The following is a 20,813-nucleotide window of genomic DNA, read 5'->3' on the forward strand; positions in this document are numbered from 1 at the left end:
AGGACAGGCTCAAGGGAGCAGTTATAGCTCCTGTCGCTTAGAGGATAATAATAAGGGAGCGACCAGGGATTTTCATGAGAATTGCTCCGCATTCCTCGGATTGTTGAGCTAATTTTGGCATTTTGGCGACATCCTTGATTAAAATTTTTTGGTTTATCATTAGAAAATTTCGTGGGACCTTCAAAATTTGATTAAAGTTAAAAAGATCAAAAGGCTAGTGGAGTTAGTGGTTGATTGGGTGAATGAGTTGAATCTGAATCTAATCTAACTTATGAACAAAGTTGTGAAGCCCAATAGTTCTAAGTAATTATTGAGTTGAGCACTTGGGTTCATCTACAAATTGGAGATAACTTATTGTTAGTATGGTTGATTGTCTAGTCATTGTGTGGAGTGAATGAGAGCTTAGAGAAGAGCTTGAAAGATGCATCTATTGTCTAGTGCAAAATTTATTAAGCAGTTTTCAGTTGTAGTAGTAATTAGATGAAGTATGTTTCAGCCATGATTTTGTGGATTGAGTGAGAAGATGTAGTGAGGATTTGAGTAGAGTTTGAGGAGATTGTTTTCCAACTGGTGTGGAGCTTTTGTGTGAAGTTTTTGATGGAAGCTAGAGCTGCAAATTTTATATTTGATTGAACTTTGATGCTAAGTTTCTATAGTGCTCATGTTGAGAAAGTTTATAGAGTCCAGTCTGAAAATATATGAAACGAGGCTCGCATGGAGGAAGTGAAGGCATGGAGGCTTTACGTATACAATGATTTGCGGATTCAATAGATGGAAGATATTTATCCATCCAATGGTGGTTGGATAGTTTGATAGAAATTGGGTGAGGCTCATTGGTCATGGTGGTGACCAGCAGATCAGAGTTTATAGAGTCATGTTGTTAGTTCAGGAGTAACGAGGCAAGGATCGACTGATCGTGGGAGTCTTCAGTGGATGGTAGTCCAAAGATTCAAGAGAGAAAGAATTTCATGTCTGATAATGTCAACATAATTGAAATATGTTGAGTCTTCCGACTCATAGGAGTGAGCTTATCCATGTATAATTTGTTTAGCGCTTGATAAAAGAATTGAACAACGCAACAATAGTAGGGTGGTTTTCTCCCTAGAAGGGTTTTCCACCAGAAACACATGTGTCCTTTGTGTTTATTATTTTTATGGTTGCATGTTTATTTTGATTCTCTGATCTATGGTTTTTTGTTTCAATACATGCATGGTGAAAAGATTAATAATTGGTGAAAAAGTTAAAAAGTGCCACACTACTGATTCACCCCCCCCCCCCCCGTCCCTCTCAGTAGTAATCTAGTCTCCAACAATTGGTATCAGAGCGGGGGCTCTCGATTGCAACTTGATCACTGGAGAGTGGATCTTGGAGATTTTGGTAGAAATTTTGCAAGTTTACCAAAATGGACCAATAAGGTATTCCAGTACTTCATGAAGGTAAATTTGCAACTTGATGAGTAAATTTGGATTCATATTTTTTATCTATTGATGAAGATATTTTGATATCACTTGAATATGGTGTTAAATATAAATCTAATGATTTAGATAAAAATATTAGTTTGAATGGTATTTCAAAATCTGATAGCATGCGTGTGAAGCATTATGAGACTGCGAAAGATATGTTGGATAAGTTGTAGAACTTGTATCTTGGAGGAAAGTTGCATTTTTCAAAAATGGAGAAAAATGAAAAGGATTCAACATTTATCGCAGTAACAAATCAGTCCTCCTCACAAGAAGAATATGAAAGCACTAGTGGTTGTAGTGATAGATCAAGCATCGGTTATAAAAATGATGAGAAATCCAAGGTGAAAGCACCAGAAGTTGAGATTCAAAGGCTCATGGCTGAAGACAAGGAGTTGAAGGATAAATGTCAGAAATTGAAGGGTGAAGAAATTTCCGCAAGATAAGAATTGGAGAGGTTAAAAACTAGTGTGCAAGCATCTACAAGCAAATCTAAAATTCTTGGAGCACCTATTTACAACAAAAATAATGAGATTCATAAGTCATGCAGTAAGCAACAAAACAAGAGACGAAGATCAAAGAAGAAGAATATAATTAGGAAGTGTTATAGTTGTGGAATTCGTGGACACATAGTAGCAAGTTGCATCAATGGAGAGATCAATCTCTCTCATCAAAAGGAGCAACCAAAGCAGAAGCCACATCAAGCGTGCATGCAAAGGAAATATCCATCTTTCAGGTATAATAGTCCCTTTTATGGTTATTGTTTCTCATGCAATGATTTTTGGCCATGGGGCTATTGACTATAGGGCACATGCAAGAAATAAAAATCAAATAAGCAAAAGATATCCAGTTATTCCTCAATTCCTTGGTCACATTAGATGTTTTGTGTGTGACAATGTTGGCCATAAGGCCAAGGATTGCAAATTGCCCATGTGTTTTAGGAGATCCATTCAGAGAGAGGAGAATGTACAAATGAAACCGCATAAGAAGAAGATGGATCAACAAATGAAAGTTGGGAGGAGAAAAGAGTAGCAAGGTTCTCCCACAAAAAATTGAGGCATGCATGGTCTCAGGGAGAGCATATGGTTGCATTATGAGTTGTATGCAAATTCTTAATTATGCAGCCATATGGGGAAGAGTATGAGAAGACAAATCTGCATTTCTAGAGATGCATGTCTTCAGTGGAAGTCCTTGTGGTTTGAAGTATTTTTCCAATTTTAGCTCTTTTTATATTCCAGTTTGTTTTAGTTGGAGTTGTCATGCACATTCGTTGATAGTTTTGGAGTAGTTATATGTTTTGATTTTATTGATGCTAATGGTGTTATGGAAGGCATTATTATGTGCATTGTCTAGGTGTGATGGGGGATCACACATCCAGGGGGAACATTTGTGCTTCCTAATAGATCAGCAGAGTGTTTCCATTGTGTTCCTATGTAGTGCATATATATTTGACATTGATTCGGTGTAGGGAAGATATTTTGATGTTGCTGCCATATAGTAGAAAATATCATATGTTTGGCACAATATAGTTGATCTTTATGTCATATGTTGTCATGCATATGTCGCTGCCATGGAGATAAAATGATATGTTGGAGATAGTTCATCTAGATTACGCATATTATTGCTTATATTTTCATTTCTAGATGAATCATACATGCTGTTGATATGTATTAGATGGATGATTCATGTGTTGTAGCTGCATGAAGAGAATATGTTTTTGCCTATAGTATGATTTTACATGGTTGAGAGATGATGATTTATATTGTTGCTCATATATTGCAAAAGCATATTGCTTCTCATGTATTGTTGGATGGATGAGTTACGATGCTTGTTTCTCATATGTGAAGAATATATGTTTTTGCTTCTCACTGACTTATTGCTTATGCTTCATTGATGATACGTTGCTAACCTATGATGAGGATAATTATTTTCTACTACTTATGATTATTTTTGTATGATGGATGTTGCTACTTGGTTTTTCCCTCATGGGGAGAGAGAATTTGATGTGAGGATATATTTGATGCTACTATTAGGACATATTGGTATTTTTGTATCTATGTGGAGCATGGTGATCTTGTTGCAGGATATTTATTGTTGGGATGATGATGGCCAAGGTGTTGAGAGGCCATGTAATAGCATATTATATTGTTAGTACTTATTATTTTTGTTGCTACATTTGGAGAGATTATGTCATAGCTCGTGGAGGTTGTACGATTTGATGCACTTGCCATGCATTACATTTTATTACTGTTGCTATATGGAGAACATATTCATTGCTCATTTTTCCATGTACTCATGACATTTCATGTTTTTGGCATGTATTGATGAGAGCACATTGTGTGTAGATGTAAAAGCCATGTACTATTATTGTATCATCTTGGTCTTATTTCTCATGGAAAGACCCATTGTGTCTAGTATTATTTTTCATTAGCTATGTATGGGTCAAGTGGAGTCCAAGTCTTGTTTCATGTTTTATATCTTTGATGTAGCCTCACATATTGGGTGCATGATGTAAACTTGGGTCCATAGAATCATGGTTGGTGATAGGCATAGAGGAGTCATATGTATGTTCCATGTACTTATCACAACTACATATATGCTCGATGAAGCATTATGTTGTAATGTATTGTATATCATGTCCGAAGTTAGTTAGAGTCATGGTCCATGAGGAGTAGTCTCTTGCACTTGGAAAGTAGGCTTATTGTAGTCAACATATGTGTTTCTTCAGCAGGTAGAGTGTTGATTGCAAATCCATTACATGCTTAGGGGGAGCATGTTTCAGTCTTCATTGATGGCATTGCATTGGCTAGTGGTTTGGCAGGCGATTTCCTTGTTTTTACATGATTATCTTCAAAATGATTCTTCTTATGTTGTATCAGTATGGTGTTGTGTATGGTAGGGGGAGTCTTCCTCTCTTCCGATACATTATTGAAATTGATCTTCAGTGTTAATATGGCCCTTTACCATTGATGTCAAAAGGGGAGAGATTTGGATGGTTAGAGGTTAGCCTCACATGTTGTATTGAGGTTGTATCAATGCCAAAGGGGGAGTTTGTTGGCATTGTAGTGTTGGAATTGATGTCAATAAACTCTTGGTGTTGCTGGTCCTATGCATGTATGATGAGTGCTTGGTGTTGGATGCTTTGGTGATGGTCTTGTTAGTTGGAATTGATGTCAACATACTTATGACTAGACCTAGTGGAGATGATGTTGTGGTTGTTGAGGAGATGGATTCCAGACATGTCGAGTTGGTTGGAGATGTTGCTGTTGTAGGAGGATTAGATTGTTGCTATGGGTGTTGATGTTGTGTTTTAGCTTGGATATGTTGCTACTGTAGTTGGTTGGAGTGCTTCTCTAGATGTTGCATATGTCTCTACATGTCTTGGAGACATTGCATATGCTGCTACATGTGTGAGATGTGGTTGGTTGTGTTGGAGGTGCTTCTACCAATGATGGAGGCAATTATATTCCTTGATGTTGTTGTTGCAGGAGTTGGGGATACTGCTACAAGTGATGGAGATGCTACTACAGGTATTGGAGGTGTTAGAGATGTTGTGGTTGCTACTTAAGGAGTTGGAGGTGTTGGTCTTGGTGCTAAAGTTTGGAGAATAGGTCTAGCATGTACCTAAGTTGTTCTTAGCCTATTTCATTAGTTGCAGACATGTTGTAGAGGCTTCGAGGAGTGTTCATGTGCTAGAGAGGACGATGGAACATGTGGCAGTGGTTCAGAGCTGAGAGGTTGATGATTTTACTGAGCTTTAGCCCTAGTCGCATGCACAAAGGCCTACGGGAGAGGTTCTAGGCTCCAATCACTTGCAGGATAGGTTCAAGGGAGCATTTATAGCTCCAGTCGCTTAGAGGACAACACTAAGGGAATGATCTTATCCATGCATAATTTTTTCAACACTTAATAAACGAATTGAGCAACGTAGCAGAAACAAGGTGGTTTTTTTCCCAAGGAATGGTTTTCCACCAGAAACACATGTGTCCTATGTGTTGATTATTTTTATGGTTGCATTTTCAAATCGATGACCTGATCTATGGTTTTTTATTTCAAAACATGAATGGTAAAAATATTAATAATTGGTGAAAAATTTTAAAAGTGCCACACTACTGATTCACCCCCCCCCCCCCCCCCCCCCACACAACTTAGTAGTGATCTAGTTTCCAACATTCCACCAGATATCATTTTTTCCTATGTGTATGCCTAATATGATGTCTATGTTGATTGTTTAATGTGGCTTATATGATCAAATCTACTGACAATATGTTGTGTAATGTTTGATTAATTAATTTGTGAAAATATTTTAAATTTGTATATTTTCTATCACTACCCATTCACCCCCTCCTCTCAGTAGTGATCTGATTCTAACAATTGGTATTAGAGTAGGTGTTTTCTGTTGCAACTCAGTTGCTGAAAGGTGGATCTCGGTGAATCATGGGCTATCAAAGTGCTTTGATGCTTAGTCCAAAAAAATTCAAGAATGGAGAGAGAAGGTGAAATTCCAGTTATCTGCACTTGGATCTGAAGTCTAGAATGCAGTGATGAATGCATATGAAGGAGAAACCCCTACAAAACAAGTTCAACAATGGATTTCCCAAGCCAAGTTTGCAATTTATAACAATCTTCATAATTTGGATCTTGAGAAAGTCATGGATCTCAAGTCTGTAAAGGAGATTTGGGAAAGGTTGTAGGCCTTGTATGAAGGATACATCAATAGCAATGGTGGAGAAAAGAAAAAGAAAAGGAAGAAGAAAAAAAAGGCCCCTCACAAGGAAATTGATCATCAATATGAGATATGCTCTCCCAACATCAAAGTGGTAGATTTTTAAGAAGAGAGATCAGTTGGAGATAAAGCTAAACTTAGCTATGTATTAGCTGAAACATAAAAACTCTCAGTGAAAAATAGAGATTTGAAAAATATTCTATAAATACTTGAAGAAATATAGAAATATTTTAAGGAAGGAATTATTAGTTTGAAAACCTAAATAAAAGAAGGAAGGAGGATTGAAGAAGGAAAGAGCACACAATTTAAATAAAAGGAAAATGAATGTGAAAGATTAGAAACTGAGGTGTTTTCAATGAGAAACGATTTACAGAAGAAGACAATCATAGGGAAGGAGAATCTAGTTCTAAGGAAACATCCAAAAGGACTTTCAAGGAAAACGACTCCAACAAGAAATGAGGCCAAAAATTGAATCAACAACCAAGAAGAGAGTCAAGAAAATAATTCTCAACTAGAAGATCTTTCACTTCATCATTGGAGGATATCAAGTGCCTCACTTGCTAAATTTTTGGACATATAGTAGCTGATCATAAAAATAGAATAATCAATTTTTATCAGCAGAATAGAAAGTTGAAGTTGGAGTAAAAAAGAAAGATTTCTCAACCTAGCAATCAAGGAATATCATCATTAGTCATGAGGTATAAAAATTCCTTTTATGGTTATTATTACTTATGCAGTGTTTTTTGGCACAAGGTTGTTGAATGCATGACCTATGCAAATAAGAAAAAGAATAGAATGAAGATCAAAAAAATATCTAAGCCTTTTCCACCATTTCTTGGTCACATAAGATGTTTTACATGTGACAATCTTGGCCATATGGCCAAATATTGCAAGTTTCCCAATTTATTTCTGTGATCTAATAAAAAAGAGAAGCTTAATGAAAGAAGATAAAAAAGAAACTCTAGAAGAGATTCTCGTACAAGAAAGTAAAATATTAGGGTTTGGAAGAGGAAGGAGCACCAAGAGACCTGAATAAATAATTTAAGCCAATTTGGTCTTAGGGGGAGTATGTAACAGAAAGTGCATGAGTTCAAGGGGGGCTCCTTGATACTTGAAGTGAAGCCTCAATCATTGTTTCAATGCTCCTTTCTGACCCTGTGAGAAAGTGTGCAGAGACATGATCTGATTTAAAAGTGTTTCAATAAATGGATCTAGTCCAAATCCTCCAGCTAGGTGTAATGGAGCTAGATTAATATGTTGTTGATTTAATATGTGAATTTTGAGAAATTGTGTGATGACAGAGAGGTAGAGTGCCATGCTAGTGTGTTGTACCTACATTACAATTAGAGTAAGCAATGATTAGTTGTTTGAAGAAAAAAATGACACAGAATGTGTATGCATTGAACAAGTCCATGGATTGGTTTTGAATGTTATTGTTGAGCAATTCATTTCAAAATTTACTATGCCAAGGTTTATAGGGAGTGTGCATTCATGTTGGATTCTTAAATTCATTGAATTGGTTCAAAGATGTACATAGTTTTTCTTATCCAGATCCAACAAACATTTTTTCAACTCTAAAAGATTTCACCTGTTGGCCAATTTCTATTGAGGAGAAATTTGGTCATATAGAAACAAGGAAGATGTGATGGGAAGTTAACTTGACATTTGTTATGTATTTCATTTCTTATCTAACCTAGAGAGATCAAAGGTAATTGAGAGGGATTCATGTTTGATATAGTATTGTCATGTTGTGAAAATCATCCAATGAATCGATCTGGTCTCAAGGGCATAGTGGAAAATAATAAAAGTTTGAATTGGTATTTTCGACACTCGATCTTGTTCAAAATGGTGATTAGTTTATGTTATCTTGACTAGATCCAATTTCAAGTTGGTGCAACAATGTAGTGGAGTGTATTATCTATTTAATCTTATCAGAATTGAACATGTTAATTATCTAGTTGTTATTCCATGAATATTTGTTTTGATCTAGACGTTATGGTTGAGTTGTCACCAAAAGAGAGTGGAACACCTTAATATCGACATGGTCATGATAGTGTTGGTTGTTGGATGCACATGGATCTAGTCTTGATCTAGTTAAGGAGTGAAAAACTTTCAATGTTTTATTTGGTCCTTCATATAGTGGATCGATTAGGCCTTGTTGATTTAGTCACACATTCACTGGATTTGATCACCAAATCATTATGAATGTCATGAACACATTAACTTTTTAGTAATGGTTGACCGAGTGTGATAATTAGTCGTTGATGGGGTTTAAATTGATCCTTTGAGAAAATCAATTTTAAACAATGGTGTTATGTATCGATTAGAGGGTTGGAAACTGAAAGTATTACCTATAGAATGCACATGGACAGAGAATGTGCTTTTTGATGTTGCATAATGTGTGACTAAATATGGTGTGATGGTAGTGAGATCATTGCTAGAGGTTGTGCACATGTAAAGTGTGTTTGGAGAGTGTATGAAAGAGGTTAGAGTGCACATGACAAAGAGTTTTGTTGGCCTGGATCAGCCACTCAGTAGCTATACATCGTCAAAGCCAACATTGTCACTATATACACAAGTAGAAAACCCCTCTAATTAATTAGCCTCGGGTTCTACATATATCAACACGGGATGGTGATTGTATTGGAGTTGTAAGAACTCTCTAATTTTTTTTAGGTTAAATTAGCAGATAATGGCATTTACTCAACATAGATTCCACACAAAAAGTCCCAACATACTTAGGGTAGGTTTTGTGTTCGTTTTTTTTTTCACAACCATTTTTGTAGGGGTTTGCATCACCTTCTGCAATGACCTCTACAAAGATCAAGCCAGTTTCATAGATTGGCATCAACAATACATAGGAAACGTAAAGCATGCAATTTTGTATTGAGAGTATGTATGTTTCTATTGTCATAAGGAGAGTATGTGTTGCATGAATTAGAATAGTATGTCGCTGTGTGCTGAGTTGTTTGGTGTGAGAGCTTGATAGTATTTCCATTTTGAGTTGTTGCAAGGGTCAAGAGTGCAAGGAGATGTGATTATCACGTGCACATGATGTCTTATATCCACTATGATGCTAAAGCCATGTATTGTTGAGAGTGAGAGACAAGATGTGTTGCTAAGGATTAATGGTATCATAAAGCCATGTAATGTTCATATGTTGCTATCAAAGTTTAGATGGCACCAAAGTTTTGGATTTCCCGGGTCAGATAGGTGTATTGAGATATATGGTAAAAGTTTACCATGTATCTCATAATAATAATAATAATAATATTTAACTATTATATTAAAAAATATTTATTTATTTTTAATTAGTAAAATTAGTAATCGAAGAATTCTCTTATTTAATTAACATAAATTCAAGTTCATCTTTTACCATTAAAATTATTAAATACATTAAATTGCTTCTAACATAAATACGATTAAATTAAAGAATTAAAAAAGAACCATAATATTTTATGTAACACATTATATATATATATATATATATATATATATATATATATATAAGAGGTATAACATTGACCACGTTCACAACATAAACATGTAACGATGAAACTTACATTTGTTTAACCAAATTTCTCATTCATTTTATATTTATGCAAGTTATGTATAACATGTGAATTATCATTAATCTCCTCGACAACCTTGGGGTTAGGCCTTGCTAGTTTGGCTGATGGGTATATCCCTTCGAGTTGATCTGCTTGGATTTTCCCGTGGAAAAAAAACATCTAAATTATCATTCATTTTATTCTTCTATAAGTTATGGTTTATATAACATGTGAGAGATTAAGCAAGAAGCTGATATTTTAATTGTTACTTTTCTTAGATAAAGAATTTCACCAATTTTTAAAAAGATTAAGTGAAATGCATCAGATATGTTTTGATATAAATCTTAATAAATTATTTTTTTAATGGTTTTTAAAATTTTCTTTTAATAATAAATTATTTTTTATTATTCATTTAAAAATGATTAAAATATTTAATAAATAAATAAAGTGATGTTACTAATTTTTTTTGTTGATAACAAAGTTGTTTAGTTGCCATTGATGTCAATATTCATATATTTTTTGGGGCGTATCATGATTGCAGGTGTGTTTCTATTGTTGTAGATGACTAGGACTATGTATTCTAGTGTGATAATGTTGTATTGAGGATATGTTATAGATTTGGGTGAAAATTATTGAGAAAATAAAACCACGGGAAATTACCAAGGGTTTTTCCCATGGTATTTGGTGTGAGGGCTTATTTGATGTGGTCATCAAGAGAAATGGTGTGTAATTAATGATTTGATTTAGTTTATCTTGATGAGGGAGAAATTTAGATAAATATGATATGCCAGTGTTGGAGTTTTAATCTAAGTGGATGGTGGTGGCCACCCACCTATTCCACTTGGACCCCCACCATTATCTCTTTCAGTTTCCTTAATTGTAGCACAATTTACTATTATTGGCAGTTTTTTAGGCCCTGAACTTCCAGAGCCATTTTGAGGTCCTAAACAACATTTTTTTTTTTAAATGGGAAAACCTGTAGCCTATTATAGGGGTTTGTAGTCGAAAGTTGTATTCCTCGGATAATTATTTTTAACGAGGTATCGTACACATAAAACAGAGATCATATGCCAAAGTTACGACCCCAGGAAGTTGATGTACCAATTTACCCCAACGAGGCCCACAGACTTTTGGCGCTTCATCTCCTGGCGTTAAGTTTTTGGATGTTTAGGGTTTTCCATTATTTCTCAATAATAAATAGGCCTTTCAGACTCATTGTAAAAGTGTTAAGAAGGCATGTAACTTCCACATATCTTCTCAGAGATAAATTACCATCGTCTGAGCTAGTTTATTTCCATTTTTCATGTAAACAATTTTTAGTAATTTGTTATTAATGAATTGAAGTTCTATTTTTGTTGTATCTCTGTGTTTCTGTTTATATCTATATTTCATTTCGTTCCTTCAAAAATTTGGATCAGTGGTATCAGAGTAGTTTTCTCTTTCTTTGTTTTTCTATGCATGTCCCCAACGAGACCGGGGTATAAGGAGTTGGGACTTGAATTGGTTGAGCCTTTAAAAGCTCATCCCCACTAACATGGATGACCTCCCATGGTGGAAGAAAATAAGGACAAGGGAGCAGGAGATCCTATCAAACTTCTACTCGAAGAATCCCTTAGGCGGCAATGGAACAAGATGATGGACAATTTTGCCCAAATTCTTCGGTGGATGCCCACTGACGACGCATCTTCATCCAACAGTCACTTCGTAGGTGCCACCCCCTTCAAGGTACAAGTGAAATTTGATATCCCTATATTCAAAGGTCAAATAGATGAAAATGTTGTAGATAAATAGTTGAATCTATTAGAAGGTTATTTTTCAGTCCATAGTTTCTCCAATGGGGAGAAGATTAATTTTGCATTTCTTAAGGCTACCCCCTATGTCAAGGATTGGTGGGAAACTTACTATGAGAAAAGGGCCAATGAACCCTTTCTGTTTATAGCCCCCCCCTCTTAGAACTCTTTTTGAGATGCTTCCAAGGAGCAATATTACCCTGTGGGGAGCTATGAGGACAAGTACATACAATGGACCACACTACGATAGCAAAGGGACCAAGATGTGCATGAGCCCACAAATGTTTTCCATACTCTATGCAAAATTTTGGGTATCAAAGAATCTGAGCGACATTTGGTGCTCAAGTACCGTGGTTGTCTGCATAAATACATTCAGGAATAAATGGAGTTCTTGGAAATCTCCTCGCTTGGTGTAACATACCAATATGCTGCTAATATTAAACAAAAATTAAACAAAAGAAGCTCAACTTTGGATCTCTGAATCAGAAGTAGGACAAGAGGCCCCCAAACCATAGAACAAAGGAAAAATCCAAGGTGGAGCGACCCAGGACAGCCCATCAAAGATGCAAACAAATATTGGTACTACAAAGACAAAAAAGGACACATGAAAGTGGTTTGAGTTCCACAAGAACCCCACTCACAATGCAAATGAGTGTCGCGCCAAACAATTCTTGGTGGTCAAGCTAAAAGCTTCAAAGTCTGATGCATTTTTTGATGATGATATAGAACCTAACAAGGGGAGTGACAAGGGGAAGAAGATTATTGATGTAGAACCTAGTGCCACCATTGCCACCACCAAGATCCAAAAGATTGAGCTTGAATATCTAGAGGAGAGGGAGCATCTCTTCCACTCACAAATGTGGGTGAAGGGTTCTCCGCTATAGTTCATTGTCGATAGCGGCATCCAAAATATCCTCATTTCGACTGAGTTCGTGAAGCTGTTGGGCCTACCGACCACACCACACCCACAACCATACACCAACGGGTGGCTTCACCAAGGACGAGATCTTCGTGTCAGCCAACAATGTCACGTTCCCTACAACATCAAGCCCTTCACAAATGAGATACTTTGTGATGTTGCTCCTCTTGAAGTTTTTGCTGTATTAGTAGGCCAACCATACTTGTGGAAGTGTCATGTTGTGTATGAGTCTAGGCCTTGCACTATTACTATTAGTTTGGGAAATACGTTATACAGGATACCAGAGGAAAACCTACCTATTGCCATCTCTTTGATCTTTGCTAAGAAATGTAGTAAAATCATCTCCGAGACTAAGAAAATCGTGGCCACATCCATGGCCCCGGGAAAAGTTTATCCATGCAGTAGAAGAAAGTGGATAAGTTCATGGAAGAATACAGGGACATCTTCTCCTTACCCAGAGGGGTGCCCTTACTATGTCAGGTCAAGCATTCAATCGATCAGATCCCTTGATCACCTCTACCCAATGGGACAATATACCACCGCTCCATTCTATAAAATGAAGAGATCAAGCTGTATATCCAAGATTTGCTGCTAAAAGGGAACATCTGACCAAGTTCTTTAACTTGTAGGAGCCTAATTTTACTTATATAGAAGAAGGATGTGACCTAGAGGCTCTACATTGATTATCAGGCACTGAACAAAATCACTACTAGGAACATGTATCCAATCCCACAGATTAATGACCTTCTTGACTAGCTCAAGCGGGCCAAGTATTTCAACAAGATCAATAAGAAGTTTGGCTATCACCAATTTCTAATAAAGCCCACAAATGTATGGAATACCACCTTCAAATTCAAGGAGGGCCTTTTTGAATGGTTGGTCATGCCTTTCGGATTGACAAATGCACCTGCAACTTTTATGAGGCTGATGGATGACATATTACGGGCCTTCACCAACTCGTTTGTGGTTGTATATCTAGACGACATTCTTATCTTCAAATAGAGTTTGGAAGAGCATTTGTAACACATTCGACATGTCCTTCAAACCCTACGACAACACAAACTATGTGCCAACCTAGAGAAATGCACCTTTGCCATGAGCTAGGTTCAATATCTAGGTTAAATCATAGATGAGAAAGGCATGCATGTGGATCTGGCTAAGATCCAAGTCATTCAAGATTGGCCAACCCCGACCAGTCTAATAGTGCTTTGCATCTTTTTGGGCAGTGCCAATTTTTATCGGAGGTTCATGTTGGGATCTCACTAGGCCTTTGAGTCAGGTTACTAAGGGTGAAGAAAAAGAAAAATTTTCCTCATCTAAGTCCCAACATAAGGCGTTTTTTGAGCTAAATCATTGCCTATGCTCTACACCTATACTCACATTGCGAAACCTACAACAACCATTTGAAATCGAGACAGACACCACTGACTATTCTATTGGTGAAGTTCTCACCCAATAAGGAAATTTGATGGCCTATCAGAGTGAGACACTTTTCGATACAATTCAGAAGTACCCCACCTATGATAAAGATATGTATTCTATCATGCAGGCTTGCCAACAATGGAAACATTACATTCTAGGGAAGGATACGATCATCCACACATATCATCGAACTTTTCAGTTTATACAAACATAAGGAAAGTTGTAGAATGATTTCCATCAAAAGTGGTCAAGATATATGCAAAAATTCCACTTGAACATTAAGTAAATAAGGGAAACACCAATCATGTTGTATATTGCCTAATTTTTCCCCCAATTGCAGAACTAACTATTTCTCTCCATGAGATGTCTCGATGGCCACAACTGTACAAGAACGATCCAAAGTTTTCCACCTTTTACTAGATGCTAGTGGATGGAAAAAAAGTTCCAAATTTCCACCTCCAAGATCCATTATTATGCTACCTGGGTCACCTTTATGTTCCTTCAAGTGAGTGTACAAGAAGAAAAATGAAGACATTGTTGCACTGAAGAAGCAACTGAAGTTGCCTCCTTCTGAACATCCACAGACCAAGGAGGTTCTAGAAAGCCAAAGCCAGAAAGATGAAATGATGGACCTCATTCTTCAACTAAATGCTCAATTGAAAGAAATGGAGAATGAATTGGACAATTTAATACAGCTGAAATAGGCCAACATTGAGACAGCTACTACTACTATTATTCCTACAGTTACTACAGCAGTTCCTTCCACTTTGGAAGCTTCATTGGCCCCAACAGCTCCACTAGCTACAACACTTCCAACTACATCAGCAACAGGTTCAACAACAACAGCAGCTCATCCTAGTGATGAAGCAGCTAAACTGGTCAAAGCCATGGAGGATATGTCCATCCAAACCACTGAAATAAATAGACTTAAGGAACAAATGAAAAGTCTAGAGGATGAGAAGAAACTAGCTCAAGTTATGCATAAGAATGAAGTTCCGAAGACAAACAGGTTGAATGAAAAGATAGGAAGCTGGAGAAAGAATTAACACTAAAAGAGCCACTAGCCCAAGCAAAACATCTTTTATGAGCCAATATCATTGACTCAGTCAATGATATTTGGCCATCTTTACAAGTAATATTTGAACAAAATGACTTGGTCAAAGAGGCTGGTGAGGCAATTCAAATATTTAGGGCGGAACTTGGAAATATGCCAGAAGAAGCCTCAAGAATAATCCAATTCCTTAACTCAAAGAATAAATATGAATTGCAGGAACTTGGAATAGCTGACAGAACTGGGACCATACTAGAGGTTAAAAAGGTAATCACCAAGAGAAACCTGATGACACAACTTGAGGACAAGTGCCAAACAATGGAGCTGGCAATAGGAAGGTTCATGGTGAAATTTGATTCTTTGAGGTAGGAAGGTCTACCTAATCCACTGGTAATTAATGACAGGTTAATGCCACATGAAGACTATGATAATAGAATCAGAGAAGTGGCAAAGGAACAAGCCAACAGTTCCTCCATGAAAGGGATGCCTATAGGAAAATTCCTTTACTAGGCTTTTGAGAACCTCTTTTACCTCCAGCATGAGGTAAAACATCTTTTTGTAAACAAGCCCACCTTTGCAAAATACACAGAAGCTGATGAAGTCTATAGAAGAATGGTAAATATTAAGTTACCAGATATAGAGACTTGGGAAAAGTTAAACGATTTACTGTAAAAATCAAGGTAAACAGTGAATACAAAGCAGTCAAAGTAAAACAGCAGATCAGCTAAGTCAAAGAGTATCAGATGAAAGAGTATCAGTCAAAAGCCGAGAGTAAAAGGACAGTCACTGTAGAGCAATAGCCAAAGAGAGAAAGCAACAAAAGATCAAAACAACAAACAACAAATCAGTAAAAGAAGGGACAACTAGCCTTTTAATTTCCTAGGTGTCTCTATCTTCTTGCATGAAGATATTTATTTTCCTTGAATAATTCCTAAAACAGTTTAGGATATTTTCTAACTATTTTTTGTATAAATACTTCATAATTCGAAGTATAGAGGTGTGGATTGCTGAACATTTCTATAGTTACATTGATCTGAAAACTTGAGGGTTTATTGTAAAAAATTTCAAGTCAGTAGACTAGACTGAGTAATAAAGGCATTGCATTACAGGATTCATGTGTTGGGCCACTTCAGTGAAGTATCTTTCATTTGTCAAATTGTTGTTTTCTTAAGTATTTCACAAACATACATGTTTTTTCAAATTTGAATGAAATAACTGGAATTTTACTTCAGAATTTGTTTAAGTACACTCTGCCTTTAACAGTTATTCATTTTTACGTTTTCTTCTGATATCCAAAGTAGGGAATTCTTCATTGCTCCCTAGTTTTGATTGAACTCTTTCATTTCCTTCATTATCCGGTTTGAGGAATCCTTGAGCGCCCCTTAACCCCGATTGAAAAACCACTTCACCATCTAGCTTAAAAGATATGAATTTACTCAGCTACCTTGACCTGTGAACACTATCTTTAGAACTTTGATTCAGTCCTGTTTTCTTGACATTTGGACTCCATGGCCCAATGGTAAAAAGACACTTATCTATCCATCTGAATCAGTGATTCCACCACCAAATCAAATCAAAAACCAACCAAGCCTTAAATAACTAGCCTAAAATCAATTGACTCAACAATGTTAAATCATAAAGAGAGAGCCCTTTTTGAGCGTTAAGAAGGCTAGATCCTGATCTCAAAAGTAGGTTTGTGGTTACCTCTATTATTTCTTTCATGACAACCCTAGGGAAATTTTAGTGTGATAACATAACCGATGCCTGAAAGAACTTTATCCAGATGTTGTAAGTGCTCCTTCCAAGTTTTACTGTAAATTAAAATATCATCAAAGAATACTAATACAAACTTCCTAAGATATGGACGAAACAATTAGTTCATAGTGGCTTGGAACGTTGCTAGTGCATTGGTTAACCCAAATGGCATTACTTTAAATTCATAGTGACCTTCGTGTGTTCGGAATGTCATTTTTGGTATGTCTTCCAACTTGATTCTGATTTGGTAATAGCCTGACCTTAAGTCCAATTTTGAGAAGTATTTTGTGCCATGTAGTTCATCCAACATTTCATTGATAAAAGGAATTGGGAATTTGTTTTTAATCATTATTTTGTTTAATCCTCTATAGTCAATGCATAACTTGAATGAACCATCCTCCTTCCTTACCAATACCAATGGAGCAGCATACATACTTTTACTTTTCGAGATGATACCACACTTTAAAAGGTCTTGGATTAGTCTCTCAATTTCCGTCTTTTGGTGATGTGGATATCGATACGGCTTGATGTTGATGGGGTCTGACCCTGCTTTGACTAGAAACCAAATTTTTTTTTAAACCCTAGTTGAAAGAAGGAAAGCAATTTTTTTTTTAAAGGAAACCCTAGTAGGAGGATTTGTAGGAAGAAATGGAAAAAATGACGAATGTTAAGTTTGAGGTGGAGAAGTTCACTGGCAAAAACAATTTTTCATTATGGAAACTGAAAGTTAGGGATTTGCTGGTGCAACAAGAGTTGCACAAAGCATTAGATGGGGTTAAAAAGAAACTTGTTGGCATGACAACTTTGGATTGGGAGGACTTGGATGCCCGAGCTCTCAGCATCATCAGGTTGTACCTGGAAGATGAAGTTCTCTTCAACATTGTTGAAGAAACCTCAACAACAGGTTTATGGGGAAACTGGAAACATTGTATATGACCAAATCGTTAACCAACTTAATTTATTTGAAGAGGAAATTGTATAGCCTTCAGATGAAGGAGGGTACTAAAATTGTTGAACACTTAAATGTTGTTAATACACTTATTTTCTAGTTATCAAATATGGAAGTTAAATTTCAGGAAAAAGACAACTCTATTACCTTGTTTTGTTCCTTGCCCGAGTCTTGGGATCACTTTGTAACTTCTATCAGTTTGAGAACAACCAAATTCTTGGAATTTGATTCAGTTGTGTGAGCTCTGTTATTTGAAGAAGTACAGAGAAATTCCAACATTGAAACTTCTACACCAGAAGCCATGGTAGCCAGAGGTCGGTCAAAGGAAAGAGGGGAGAAAGAAAAGAGTTCTTCCAGATCAAAATCAAAGGGCAAAAATTGTAAAGCTAAATGTTGGTACTGCAACAAAATAGGACACCTCAAGAAAGTCTGTTGGAAACGAAAGAAGTCTGAAAACTCAAAGAAAGAAGCAAATCAAGTTGATTCAGGTATGATTGATGAAGTTTTATCTGCTGAATTGGGTATGACAGATGAAGCTTTACCTGTTTGCAATGTCTCTCAGAATTATGAAAATTGGTTGTTAGAATCTAGTGCTTCTCATCACATGAGTCCGCACATAAATTGGTTCACTTCATATGAAGTTGTGAATGGTAGTTATGTTTTTATGGGTAATATTGTATCTTGTAAGGATGTTGGGATGGGAAATATCAAAATTAAAATGTATGATGATACAATTAGAACATTAACTGATGTTAGACATGTACCTGAGTTGAGGAAAATTTTGATTTCTTTGGGAGTGTTGGACTCGGAAGGTAATAAGTTTACAAGTCAAAATGGAGTGCTAAAAGTTTCAAAAGGCGCTCTGGTTGTTATGAAGGCAAAAAAGATCAGAAACCTTACAGACTCAAAGGAAGTACTCAGGTCAATGAGGAAACGAGCCTATGGCATCAACGACTGGGTCACGAGTGAGAAGGGTCTTCAAGTACTGATGAATCACAACTTTCTTCCTGATTTGAAATCCTTGAGGTTGGATTTTTGTAAACATTGTGTATATGGTAAACAATGTAAATAAATTTGAAACTGGAAGTCATAATAGTAAAGAAATTTTGGACTATATTCATTTTGATCTTTGGGAACCATCTCCTACTGTATCTTATGGAGGTGCATTGTAATTCTTAACATTTAGCGATGATTTCTCCCAGAAAGTTTGGGTCTATATGTTGAAAATAAAAGTTGATTTATTTAATGTTTTTAAACAATTTAAAGCTATGGTGGAAAAGAAGATAGGAAAATAAATTAAATGTTTAAGAACTGACAATGGCGGTGAATTTACTTCCTTAGAATTTGAACAATACTGTAAAGATGAAGGGATTGTTAGACATAAAACTATTGTTTATACTCAACAAAATGGCGTTGCTGAATGTATGAATTAGAATCTTATGGAAAGATCTAGAAGCATGATCAGTAATGTTAACCTGCAAAAGGAGTTGTGGCCAGAAGCAGTATTTACTGCTTGTTATTAGTAAACAGATCACCTTCAGTTGCTGTTAATTGTAAAATTCCTGAAGAAGTATGGTCGGGTCAGTCTTGTGATTATTCAAATTTAAGGATTTTTGGTTGTGATGCCTATGCTCTTGTTCCAAAGAATCAACGTTTAAAGTTAGATCCAAAAGAAAAATGTTATGTCTTTGTTGGGTATGACTATGCGGTGAAAGGATACAGGTTGTGGGATCCTTCTTCGTGGAACATAGTTATTAGTAGAGATGTAACATTTGTTGAATCTTCTCTTATAAAATTAGATGTTGAAAAAGTTGAATAGGAATAGGTATCACCGAATCAACAAATTCATTTGGAGGATAAACCCTTTCCAGAAAGTCAAAAGGAAGTAGAGACTTTTGAAGAGAAAGGTGAAGAAGATGCAAAGGAAACTGTAGAATTTCAAGAACTAGTTCAACAACCAGTCACTCTAAGAAGGTCTACAAGGGAAATAAGGACACCAAAAAGGTATGAAGATTCTGCTTCATCTATTGCATTGATTACTGAAGATGGGGAACCTTCTTGTTATCAAGAAGCAGTGGATGATGCAAATAGTGAAAAATGGAAAAAGGCTAAGGACGAAGAAATGGATTCCTTAGCCAAGAACAAAACCTGGGATATTGTAGAACTTCCTAAAGGGAGAAGTGGTGTCAGATGTAAATGGGTCTTCAAATCGACGCGAAATGTGATGGAAGTACCAAAAGGTATAAGGCAACACTAGTTGCAAAAGGGTATTCTCAGGTTGAAGGTATTGATTTAATGAGATTTTTTCACCAGTCGTAAAACTTGTTTCTATTAAGCATTGTCTTGGTACTAACTGCATTACTTGACCTTGAGTTAGAAAAGTTAGATGTTAAAACAACTTTTCTACATGGTGATTTGGATGAAGAGATTTATATGGAACAACCAGAAGGTTTTGTACAAGGTCATAGCAGAAGATTAGTTTTTGAGCTCAGGAAATCATTGTATGGCTTGGGGCAGTCTCCTAGTCAGTGGTACAAGAAGTTTGACTCCTTCATGGTGAGCTAGAACTTTACTAGAAGTGAGTATGATCATTGTGTATACTTCAAAAGTTTCAATGACATACTCGATATCATGATCTTGTATGTTGATGATTTGCTTATTGCAAGAAAAAGAATGAAATAGATCAACGTGTTAAAGGCTCAGCTCTCTAGGACGTATGATACAAAGGATCTTGGAGCGACAAAACATATCTTGGGCATGGAGATACATAGAGACAGAAAAATGGAAAGCTCTGGTTATCATAGTAGAAGTATGTGGAGAGAGTACTTGAAAAGTTTGGTATGAATAATGTGAAACTTGTTAATGTTCCATTAGCTTCCCATTTTAAGCTTTATTCGGTTTTGAGTCCTAGAACTGATGAAGAAAAGAAGTATATGTCTCATGTACCATAGGCAAACCCGGTAGGAAACTTAATGTATGCGATAGTATTTACAAGGCCTGACATTTCACATGCAGTTGGAGTTGTCAGCAGGTTCATGGAAAATCCAGGAGAAGAACATTGGCGAGCTATGAAATGGGTGCTTTGATATTTGATCCAGGTGGCTCCAAAAACACTCAGAAGGCTCATAATAGATCAAAAATAAAAGTGGTCAGAATGCTCCCAAACTAGGACCAGATGGTAGTGCTTGTC

The sequence above is a fragment of the Pinus tabuliformis genome, chromosome 3_2 (assembly GCF_031772625.1).
Source record: "Pinus tabuliformis cultivar Carrire ecotype Pingquan chromosome 3_2, CPIR1, whole genome shotgun sequence".
NCBI lineage: Eukaryota > Viridiplantae > Streptophyta > Pinopsida > Pinales > Pinaceae > Pinus > Pinus tabuliformis.